The 11,489-nt window shown below is 48.9% G+C and overlaps 1 protein-coding gene across 2 annotated transcripts in view; it reads left to right on the plus strand.

Annotated features, from left to right (window-relative positions):
- Positions 1 to 11,489, plus strand: part of LOC121864034 (zwei Ig domain protein zig-8-like) — a 112,646-nt gene that overhangs the window by 78,416 nt on the left and 22,741 nt on the right. The window lies entirely within an intron of this gene.

An 11,489-nucleotide genomic window follows, 5' to 3' on the forward strand; every position in this document is an offset into this window, starting at 1 on the left:
TAGTTCAGTTGAGGAGTATTATCTGTACAGTTAAGGTAAGAATATTGCCTTTCTCAAGATATCTTTAGAGGATAATACTCACACGTATATGAGTATTGGTATTCACTGATAGGAGTATTAAAGATAGGAATACAGTACCGACCAATTTCTGTCTCCTTGTGTACCGAAGATTTAGTAGACAGTGTACTATATCCACGCTTCCCCTAACTGGCTGATATGCCTGGGAGATACTCTTTCACTGTGTGTGTGTGTGTGTGTGTGTGTGTGTGTGTGTGTGTGTGTGTGTGTGTGTGTGTGTGTGTGTGTGTGTGACGGACTGTAGTAAAACCCGGACAAATCTGAAGCCAACTCGACGTAAACACAAAAAAAATATATATATCTTTACGATTTTGTGTGAGACAACATGACACAACGGACGAAGCATTTTGACAACCCTACCGAGACAACAGGAGTCATAGTGTTCATTCTGAAATTCATCGGAAACCCCCACCGGAAAGATTAAATTTTTGTGTGTTGAGTATACATGTGTATGGTATTATGTGTATGTATTATCATGTATGGTAGTACTGTATACATTATCACGACACACACTGTAGCTCTTACCAACACAACTAAACACAACACGACTTATATTTTCATCTCAACAGTTTTACACTCATAACAGCCTTACCCCCCCTCCCCTCTCCTCCTCGTCACCACATATCCACTTGACACGGTAAATAAGTTTCCGTACATCGCTATAATACTGTTGGTGTTGTTTCTGCTGCGTTGGCGTTCCTGTGGGCTGGTTATTTCCGTATACAGGAGTGAGTGTGTTTTGCAGGAATGCTGTGGTGTGTGTGTGTGTGTGTGTGTGTGTGGTGTAAGTACATGTGCTGCCTGCTAACCTGACCCAGAGTTATTGATCAGTTAGGTCAGGTTAGGAAATAAAATAAAAACGGTTTACAGTAAAGAAGAACATTTTTTTGTAAGGGTTGAGTGAATATAAATCCAGGTTAGGTTAGGTTTAGGTTAGGTTTTGTATTTTTATATATGTTGAGAATATGAAGAAGTGTTAGTACCATGAATCACGTTCCTCGGGCGCCTTCTCCCACCATTCATGGCAGCCAAGATCGTCAACAAGCTAACGAGGCAATTAGGATGTGTATCAGGCCAGGAGTTAGGAGTGAAGGTAGTTAGTATGATTTTTATGTCGGGAGGAGGATAGAGTTGTGTGTGTGTGTGTGTGTGTGTGTGCGCGCAATTAAACAAACAAAAAACAAATTTCCATACCAACAAACAAATAAACACGCAAATAAATCTAAAAAAAAGAACAAACACAGATCCAGTGTTTTAAGTAGCCAGCATACCAAAAGGCTTAACAAAGGGCCTCCAATATGGCCAAAGTTCACACTCATATTACACCACAGTGAGTTAAGTGAGTCATGGTATGGAGTCTGGCCTGAGGAGGAGAAGGAGGAGGAGGTCCGTGTGTCTGTCGGGTAAGTTGGCTGACTGGTGTAATGCTCATCTTGGTAGTGGTTTTGATTTGAGGTCGAATCCCAGGTGGCGGTGGTGGTGGTGGTGGTGGTGGTATAACTTGATAATTAATATGTGGTTAATATTATTGGTGTTTTATATTGGAATATATTTTTACTACTGTACTGTACTTCGGACAGGTAACAGCCCCCTCACAGACCTAGCCAGCCCAAACAAGCAGTCCAAGTGATGGACCCCAGTGTGCCAAAGTCCTTCGAGCGAGTCCAGTTTCTGCTGTTCAGTGCTCCTGTGTTACAGACCCCTGATTTTGAAAAGCAGTTTTGTCTGTACGTTGACCCCAGTGATAATGGAACCGGTGATGTATTACTACAAACTGGATCTACTGATAACCTACTCCACCCTGTGTGATATTTGTCTTCCAAACTCAAGAAACACCAGAAAATATTCAATAATTGGTAAAGAATTGTTTGTACTGATGATTGCTTTGGGAAAATTTAATGTATATATGCGTCATGCTGTTCACCCAGTGATTATGTGTCGCGATCATAACCCGCTCAAACTTTTAGACAAGATGAAAAATCGAAATCGGAGACTAATGCGATGGTTCCTCATGTTGCAGCAATTTAATCTAGAAATGCGACACATAAAAGGGAAGGACAACCTTTTAGCTGTGTCCAGAGTGTAATTTGTGGTTAGTATAGATACTCATATTAGTAAAAATTAACCTAAAAATTTTATCTAAGGTGGAAGGTGTGATGGGAACTAGGTAGTCAGCTCGTGCAGGGACCGAGTTATTCATTATGTTTATTCTTTTCGTTTTACATGTATTGTGTTATGTTTGTGATGTGTATTGATGTAGGTTATATAGTATATTGTTGTATTGTAAATTATGTATTATTTGTGTCAATGTTTACATCCTTGTAGTGAGTAATAAACAACCTGGCAACTGTGTGAGGTTAGTTGGCAGGTGGCTGTGACCCCCACTCACTCCCCTGGCTTCCTGACCGGCTCTGCTGTGAGCTCTATACACGTGTCCGGTGTCTTGAGTGGTCACCTCACAGCTAAGTTTACTTTGTTTATATGAATTAGGATTATAATTATAATGTATATTGTGAAAGGCAACACTTATTCCTTGTGTTAATTGTAACATTAGAGGTTCTTGTCTTTTTGTCCCTGAGTTTCTCAGTTGTAGTTAATGTACTTTTATTTTCACCTTTCTGTGTACATATTATAGCAAGTAGAGGCTGGTGGTTGTCCCCATACAAACATGGAATTCCTTTAAAAAGAACAACAAAATCTTCATATTTGTATTTTTTTTTGTTACGGGGATTAGCCCACCCAGGCCCCACATCGGGGCCTGGGAAGCGAAAATGTAATAATAATAATAATAATATTAATAATAATAATTCATAGTGAATGAAATTTATAATAAAATAAAAACAAAATTGAAAATAAAATAATAATAATAATAATAATAAAGAATCATAAAGAAATAAAAAAATAAAAAAAATTGAGAAACAATATATGTATGTTGTGTTGTCAGTAGTAAGAGAAACAATTGAGACCCTGCAACTGTGTGTAAATGAGGCAGAAGTCAGATGAGCAACCTGGGACTTGGTCACAATTTTCGCGATGCCATATGGCAGCAGGGTCTACCATTAGACAACACATTATGCTTCTAATATCTTCCCAGGCGGTAGTACCTCCCTGCAAGGTATCTACCTACTACCATTAAAATAAAGAGAGCGGTAACCATAGTAAAATGAGCGGAGTGGAGTGTTGATCAGGTGACCGTCAAGCCCTGGCGGTGAACACCGTCACTTCACCGTCACGCTCTCCTGTTCCATATGGAGAAAAAACTTATCATTCTTTTGCAGATTTCTACAATTTATGTACAGTACATCTACATGTATTTTTCTTTTCATTTCAAAATATAGTTCCATTGTAGTATGCATCAGGCGTGGGTAAAAGCACCATGGAAATCGCCGACGTTTCAATAATGAATAGCATTTTTTTTAAGCACTTTGAGATTCTTGCCAAACGCCCACCGGGATACCACAGCACAGTGTACAAGACGGCAGTTCTTGCTATGGCCCTGCAGTATGTAACCATAGAGTCTACATATTTCACTGTTAACCAAACCCGTCCGCCTGATTAATTGGTCAGTGAAGCTGGAGGCTCGTAACACTTATGATAACAATTTAAATTTTATGTGAAAAGAAAATCTTTATCTTGTTTATAAGACAAAATTTAACTACATCTCTGTAAAAAAAGGACAATGTTAATCTTACAAAACAATACTGATCTGAGTCTCTAAAAAAAAAGAATGAGAAAAGACAAAAATGTTAATCTATCTTAATTGGAATTCTTTTTCGTGTTTACCTCACTGGGCAACACAGCTCAACCTGGTAGTGGGAATTTATCTTTGATGAAAAAGAGAGAGGGAGAGAGAGAGTTCAGAAACGCATTTTTACACAGGAAAATACGACCTAGCGTCTGTACCTGTAAAATTGAACTGAAAAAATCTAACTAATTCTAAATATTTCCCTCATTTTAATCTTAAGTAGTTACGTAAGAGGAATGTGTGTGTGTGTGTGTTTGTGTGTGTGTTTGTGTGTGTGTGTGTGTGTGTGTGTGTGTGTGTGTGTGTGTGTGTGTGTGTGTGTGTGTGTGTAAAGCCATTCTTAAATACTCAAGGAATTTAACTGCTCAGACTACAAAATAATTAATACCCAAACTCTTAAGATACTCATACTAAAATATACCAAAGTTAATAACATATTCACCTCATTAACATCACGGGTGAGAACATTACTCTTGTACTACTGGCAGTACTCGAACCTACAGCCTGGAAAATAAGTGACTACCTTCGTGTGCCCAGAGGTAATGGTCATGTGTGGTGCAGTGTGGGAAATTTGGTAACAACAACAACAACAACAATGATAATAATAATAATAAATAATAATAATAATAATAATAATAATAATAATAATAATAATAATAATAATAAAAATAATGATAATAAACACTAGGAAGCAGGGCAGGTCATCAACAAGGCCACCTGACAAGCTATTTCCAGCACATTTCCTAGTGACACACAGAGGAGACTGGAGATGCTCTGGCCTGGGGAAGTGTAAGACTCCTGTAGGAATATATTATGTAGTCCACGTACTTAAAATATATCCTGGGTGTTGGTGTGTATGTTGTATATACACATATGTACATTCGCATACATGTATATATACACACACAAGGACACACATGCTCACGCACATATACAGTATAATACACACACACACACACACATTACAGTCACGGACACAGTAAATCTTTCGTCACAACAACATCAACAATACCAACCTGCTATATGATATTCAGGTTTGTGTTGGGGAGAAAAATAGAATAAACTGAACCCGGAACTAAACATTCTTACCTCGAGTACCGTTGGTTTGTTTAGGTTAGGTTAGCCTCCTTATTTTTGCCTCTTCTCACCTATGTACCTCCGTCTCTCTTCTTCATTTTCTCTTCCCCCTCCCCCCCTCTCCCTCCCACCCCCTTCTTCCTCCTCCTCCTCTTCCTCCTCAGCCCTAAGCTCCAGTTTCTCCTCTTCATTTTCTCTTTCTCTCTCCTTCTCTTCCTTTTTCCCATTCTCCTCCATCTCCCACTGTGTTTATTACCATCATTGTATCTTCCCCCGGGGTTAGCAGTGTGTGTGTGTGTGTGTGTGTGTGTGTGAAACTCTCAGTCACGCTAGAGAGAAAACAGAGGAAAGGCGTCTAGCTCTTGCGGGAGATGAGGGCCTCAGTTGTCTCCAGGGGGCCGCTATGCTGGGTAGTGTGGGGGGGTGGTGGAGGGGTATAGGGTGTGGTAAAGGAGGGCTGTGGGGGTATGTATGTATGTATGTATGTATGTATGTATCGAACCAGGGATAAAAGCACTATCACTTAAGACCCCATAGATACGTTCTAAAAATAAGAGAAACGTCTCTATTGAACTCTAATAAAAACTTTACCAACATGTTCTTGTCCCGAAAATCTTTATGACTTCAGAAAAATCTTGTCTTTGGGCATTAGGCAAATTAATGTGCTCTCTCTCTCTCTCTCTCTCTCTCTCTCTCTCTCTCTCTCGTTGTTCTATAGTATCGTGGTAATGTGTGGTGGGTGTTTAAAATTAAGGGGATCGACATTCCCTTGGGAGGACTCCTAGGGGAGCATTCGCCCATTGGAGGACACCTGGGAAGGTCCCTCATGGCTCTCCACTATCCCTCGGAGAACCCCTGGCGATGCCCTCCGCCATTGGGAGAGCCCCTGGCGCTGCCACAACCCCGAGGAGGGATCATAAAGCGCCGCAGGCCCTGATTAGTAGGTGAGATGGCACCTTGGGGTGCTGTCGTCCCTGGGAGTTTCCCTGGGGGCAGTTGTTTTTGCACCATTAAGAACTGTGAGAGAGATATGGCGTTAAATAAATACATCGCCCGTCGCATTTCCAGTATCATCGCATCTTGAACAGTAAAAGGTGAGTAAATATCCAACAGAAAAACATAAGTTGGGGTGTTGTGCTGACTGACTACTCTGTTCTCCTATTGGCTGAAATTTGGTGCGTTTACATTTTAGTCAACCAATCACAGTTAAGTAAGGGATTGCTGGACGTATGCAATATGTACAACACTACAATCAAGCCTTTGGGGTCGCTGCTGCCCCTGGGGGGGCCCCTGGAGGCTAGACCGGCTCTAGAAGGGCCCCCGGGGTGGCCATCACCTCTTGGAGGGTTTTCGCTGCTCCTAGGATGGCTCCTGGGGGCTCCACCGTCTCTGGGAGGGCCGCTGAGGACGCAACCGCCCTTGGGAGGCCCCGAGGGTTATCGTCCCATCTGGGAGTTCCGCTAGGGGCGCTGCCGCTCCTGGGAGGGCGCCTAGGGGCGCCACCACCCCTGGGATGGCACATGGGGGCGCCGCTGGCGCTAAAGAGAGCCCCTGAGGGGTGCCGTCGGCAGTGGAAGGGCCCGTTGTGGCGCCACCGCTTCTGGCAGAGCCTCTGGGGTCGCTGCCACCTCTAAGGAGGGCCCCGAGGGGAGCCGCAGCCCATGATAGGGCTTCTGGGAGCGCCGCCGCCCTTGGGGGTGCCACGCCAATGGGAGGGTTCCTGATGGAACTTTTGCTCCTTGGGGGACACCTGGGAGGGTCCCTGGGGGCTCCACTACCCCTGGGAGAACCCCTGGCGATGCCACAACCCCGAAGAGGGATCATAAAGCGCTGCAGGCCCTGATTAGTAGGTGAGATGGCACCTTGGGGTGCTGTCGCCCCTGGGGGCAGTTGTTTTTGCACCATTAAGAACTGTGAGAGAGATATGGCGTTAAATAAATACATCGCCCGTCGCATTTCCAGTATCATCGCATCTTGAACAGTAAAAGGTGAGTAAATATCCAACAGGAAAACATAAGTTGGGGTGTTGTGCTGACTGACTGCTCTGTTCTCCTATTGGCTGAAATTTGGTGTGTTTACATTTTAGTCAACCAATCACAGTTAAGTAAGGGATTGCTGGACGTATTCAATATGTACGACACCACAATCAAGTCTTTTGGGTCGCTGATGCCCCTGAGAGGGCTAGTGGATATTAGACTAGCTCTAGAAGGGCCCCGGGGTGGCCATCACCTCTTGGACGGTTTTCGTTGCCCGCAGGAGGGCTGCTGGGGGCCCCCGCCATCTCTGTGAGGGCCGCTGGGGACGCAACTGCCCTTGGGAGGGCTCCTAGGGTTGCCGCTGCCCCTGGGAGGGCCCCTGGGGGCGCCACGCCCTTGGTTGGACTCATGGGGGAGCCTTCGCTCTTGGGAGGACCCCTGGGAGGGCCCCTTGGGTCGCCACCGCCCCTGGGAGGGCCCCTAGGGGCACCGCAGGCCCTAAAGAGAACCTCTGTGGGAGCCACAGCTCTGGCAGCATCTGTGGGGTCGCTGCCACCCCGAAAGACGGCCCCTAGGGGAGTCGTCGACCCTGGTACTGTCCCTGACAGCGCCGCCGCCCGTGGGAGAACCCCTGGAGGCGCCGCCACCCATGGGAGGCCCCCTGGGGGCGCCAAGCCTTTGAGAGGACTGCTGGGGAAGCCTTAGTCCCGGGGAGGACCCCTACGATAGAACCTGGGCGCTACACCATCCCTGGGAGAACCCCTGGCGATATCCCCGCCAATGGGAGAGCCCATGGTGCTGCCACCACCTCTAAGAAGGCCCATAAAGCGCCACTGCCCCTAATATGTCCCCTGACGAAGCCCCTGGGAGGGCCCCTTAGGGCGCTGTCGCCCCTGGAAGTTTCCTTGGAGGCATTTGGTTTTGCACTATTATGAACTGTGAGGGAAATATGGCGTTAAATAAATACATCGCCCGTCGCATTTCCAGTATCATCGCATCTTGAACAGTAAAAGGTGAGTAAATATCCAACAGGAAAACATAAGTTGGGGTGTTGTGCTGACTGACTGCTCTGTTCTCCTATTGGCTGAAATTTGGTGTGTTTACATTTTAGTCAACCAATCACAGTTAAGTAAGGGATTGCTGGACGTATGCAATATGTACAACACTACAATCAAGCCTTTGGGGTCACTCCTGCCCCTGGGAGGGCCCCTGGAGGCTAGACCGGCTCTAGAAGGGCACCGGGGTGGCCATCACCTCTTCGAGGGTTTTCGCCGCTCCTAGGATGGCTCCTGGGGGCTCTACAGTCTCTGGGAGGGCCGTTGAGGATGCAACCGCTCTTGGGAGGGCTCTCAGGATTATCGTCCCATCTGGGAGTTCCCCTAAGGGCGCTGCCGCCCCTGGGAGGGCGCCTGGAAGTGCCACCACCCCTGGGAGGGCACATGGGGGCACCGCTGGCGCTAAAGAGAGCCCCTGAGGGGCGCCGTCGGCAGTGGAAGGGCCCGTTGTGGCGCCACCGCTTCTGGCAGAGCCTCTAGGGTCGCTGCCATCTCTAAGGAGGGCCCCTAGGGAAGCCGCAGCCCCTGATAGGGCTTCTGGGAGTGCCGCCGCCCCTTGGAGAACCCCTGGTGGTGCCGCCGCTCTTGGGGGTGCCACGCCGTTGGGAGGATTCCTGATGGAACTTTTGCTCCTTGGGGGACACCTGGGAGGGTCCCTGGGGGCTCCACTACCCCTGGGAGAACTCCTGGCGATGCCACAACCCCGTGGAGGGATCATAAAGCGCTGCAGGCCCTGATTAGTAGGTGAGATGGCACCTTGGGGTGCTGTCGCCCCTGGGAGTTTCCCTGGGGGCAGTTGTTTTTGCACCATTAAGAACTGTGAGAGAGATATGGCGTTAAATAAATACATCGCCCGTCGCATTTCCAGTATCATCGCATCTTGAACAGTAAAAGGTGAGTAAATATCCAACAGGAAAACATAAGTTGGGGTGTTGTGCTGACTGACTGCTCTGTTCTCCTATTGGCTGAAATTTGGTGTGTTTACATTTTAGTCAACCAATCACAGTTAAGTAAGGGATTGCTGGACGTATGCAATATGTACAACACTACAATCAAGCCTTTGGGGTCGCTGCTGCCCCTGGGAGGGCCCCTGGAGGCTAGACCGGCTCTAGAAGGGCCCCCGGGGTGGCCATCACCTCTTGGCGGGTTTTCGCCGCTCCTAGGATGGCTCCTGGGGGCTCCACCGTCTCTGGGAGGGTCGCTGAGGACGCAACCGCCCTTGGGAGGGCTCCGAGGGTTATCGTCCCATCTGGGAGTTCCCCTAGGGGCGCTGCCGCCTGGGAGGCGCCCTAGGGAGCGCAGCCCCTGATTGGGCTTCTGGCTGCCGCCCCTTGGAGAACCCCTGGTGGCGCCGCCGCCCTCGGGGGTGCCACGCCATTGGGAGGATTCCTGTTGGAACTTTTGCTCCTTGGGGGACACCTGGGAGGGTTCCTGGGGGCTGCGCTATCCCTGGGAGAACCCCTGGCGATGCCCTCCGCCATTGGGAGAGCCCCTGGCGCTGCCACAACCCCGAGGAGGGATCATAAAGCGCTGCAGGCCCTGATTAGTAGGTGAGATGGCACCTTGGGGTGCTGTCGCCCCTGGGAGTTTCCCTGGGGGCAGTTGTTTTTGCACCATTAAGAACTGTGAGAGAGATATGGCGTTAAATAAATACATCGCCCGTCGCATTTCCAGTATCATCGCATCTTGAACAGTAAAAGGTGAGTAAATATCCAACAGGAAAACATAAGTTGGGGTGTTGTGCTGACTGACTGCTCTGTTCTCCTATTGGCTGTAATTTGGTGTGTTTACATTTTAGTCAACCAATCACAGTTAAGTAAGGGATTGCTGGACGTATGCAATATGTACAACACTACAATCAAGCATTTGGGGTCGCTGCTGCCCCTGGGAGGGCCCCTGGAGGCTAGACCGGCTCTAGAAGGGCCCCCGGGGTGGCCATCACCTCTTGGCGGGTTTTCGCCGCTCCTAGGATGGCTCCTGGGGGCTCCACCGTCTCTGGGAGGGTCGCTGAGGACGCAACCGCCCTTGGGAGGGCTCCGAGGGTTATCGTCCCATCTGGGAGTTCCCCTAGGGGCGCTGCCGCCCCTGGGAGGGCGCCTAGGGGAGCCGCAGCCCCTGATAGGGCTTCTGGAAGCGCCGCCGCCCCTTGGAGAACCCCTGGTGGCGCCGCCGCCCTCGGGGGTGCCACGCCATTGGGAGGATTCCTGTTGGAACTTTTGCTCCTTGGGGGACACCTGGGAGGGTCCTGGGTGCTGCGCTACCCCTGGGAGAACCCCTGGCGATGCCCTCCGCCATTGGGAGAGCCCCTGGCGCTGCCACAACCCCGAGGAGGGATCATAAGGCGCCGCAGGCCCTGATTAGTAGGTGAGATGGCACCTTGGGATGCTGTCGCCCCTGAGAGTTTCCCTGGGGGCAGTTGTTTTTGCACCATTAAGAACTGTGAGAGAGATATGGCGTTAAATAAATACATCGCCCGTCTCATTTCCAGTATCATCGCATCTTGAACAGTAAAAGGTGAGTAAATATCCAACAGGAAAACATAAGTTGGGGTGTTGTGCTGACTGACTGCTCTGTTCTCCTATTGGCTGAAATTTCTTGTGTTTACATTTTAGTCGACGAATCACAGTTAAGTAAGGGATTGCTGGACGAATTCAATATGTACGACACCACAATCAAGTCTTTGGGGTCGCTGATGCCCCTGAGAGGGCTAGTGGATGTTAGACTAGCTCTAGAAGGGCCGCGGGGTGGCCATCACCTCTTGGACGGTTCTCGTTGGCCGCAGGAGGGCTGCTGGGGGCCCCCGCCATCTCTGTGAGGGCCGCTGGGGACGCAACTGCCCTTGGGAGGACTCCTATGGATGCCGCTGCCCCTGGGAGGGCCCCTGGGGGCGCCACGCCATTGGTTGGACTCATGGGGGAGCCTTTGCTGTTGTGAGGACCCCTGGAAGGGACCCTTGGGGCTCCACCATCCATGGGAGAACCCCATGGCGATACCACCGCCATTAGGAGGGCCCCTGGGGTTGCCACAACCCCTAGGAGGGCTTATAAAGCGCTGCTGCCCCTCATAAATCCCCTAGGTCTCCGCTGCACCTGGGAGGGCACCTTGGGCGCTGTCGCCCTTGTGAGTTTCCCTGGGGGTAGTTGTTTTTGCACCATTAAGAACTGTGAGAGAGATATGGCGTTAAATAAATACATCGCCCGTCGCATTTCCAGTATCATCGCATCTTGAACAGTAAAAGGTGAGTAAATATCCAACAGGAAAACATAAGTTGGGGTGTTGTGCTGACTGACTGCTCTGTTCTCCTATTGGCTGAAATTTGGTGCGTTTACATTTTAGTTGACCAATCACAGTTAAGTAAGGGATTGCTGGACGTATTCAATATGTACGACACCACAATCAAGTCTTTGGGGTCGTTGCTGCACCTGGGAGTGCTCCTGGAGGCTAGACCGGTTCTCGGAGGGTCTCTGGGGTCGCCACCGCCTCTTGGAGGGATTTCGCCGCCCCTGGGATGGCCCTTGGGAGCGCCGCCGGCCGTGGTAGTTTGGCTGTGTTTGGGGC

The sequence above is a fragment of the Homarus americanus genome, unplaced genomic scaffold (assembly GCF_018991925.1).
Source record: "Homarus americanus isolate GMGI-L3 unplaced genomic scaffold, GMGI_Hamer_2.0 scaffold14720, whole genome shotgun sequence".
NCBI classification, from domain to species: domain Eukaryota; kingdom Metazoa; phylum Arthropoda; class Malacostraca; order Decapoda; family Nephropidae; genus Homarus; species Homarus americanus.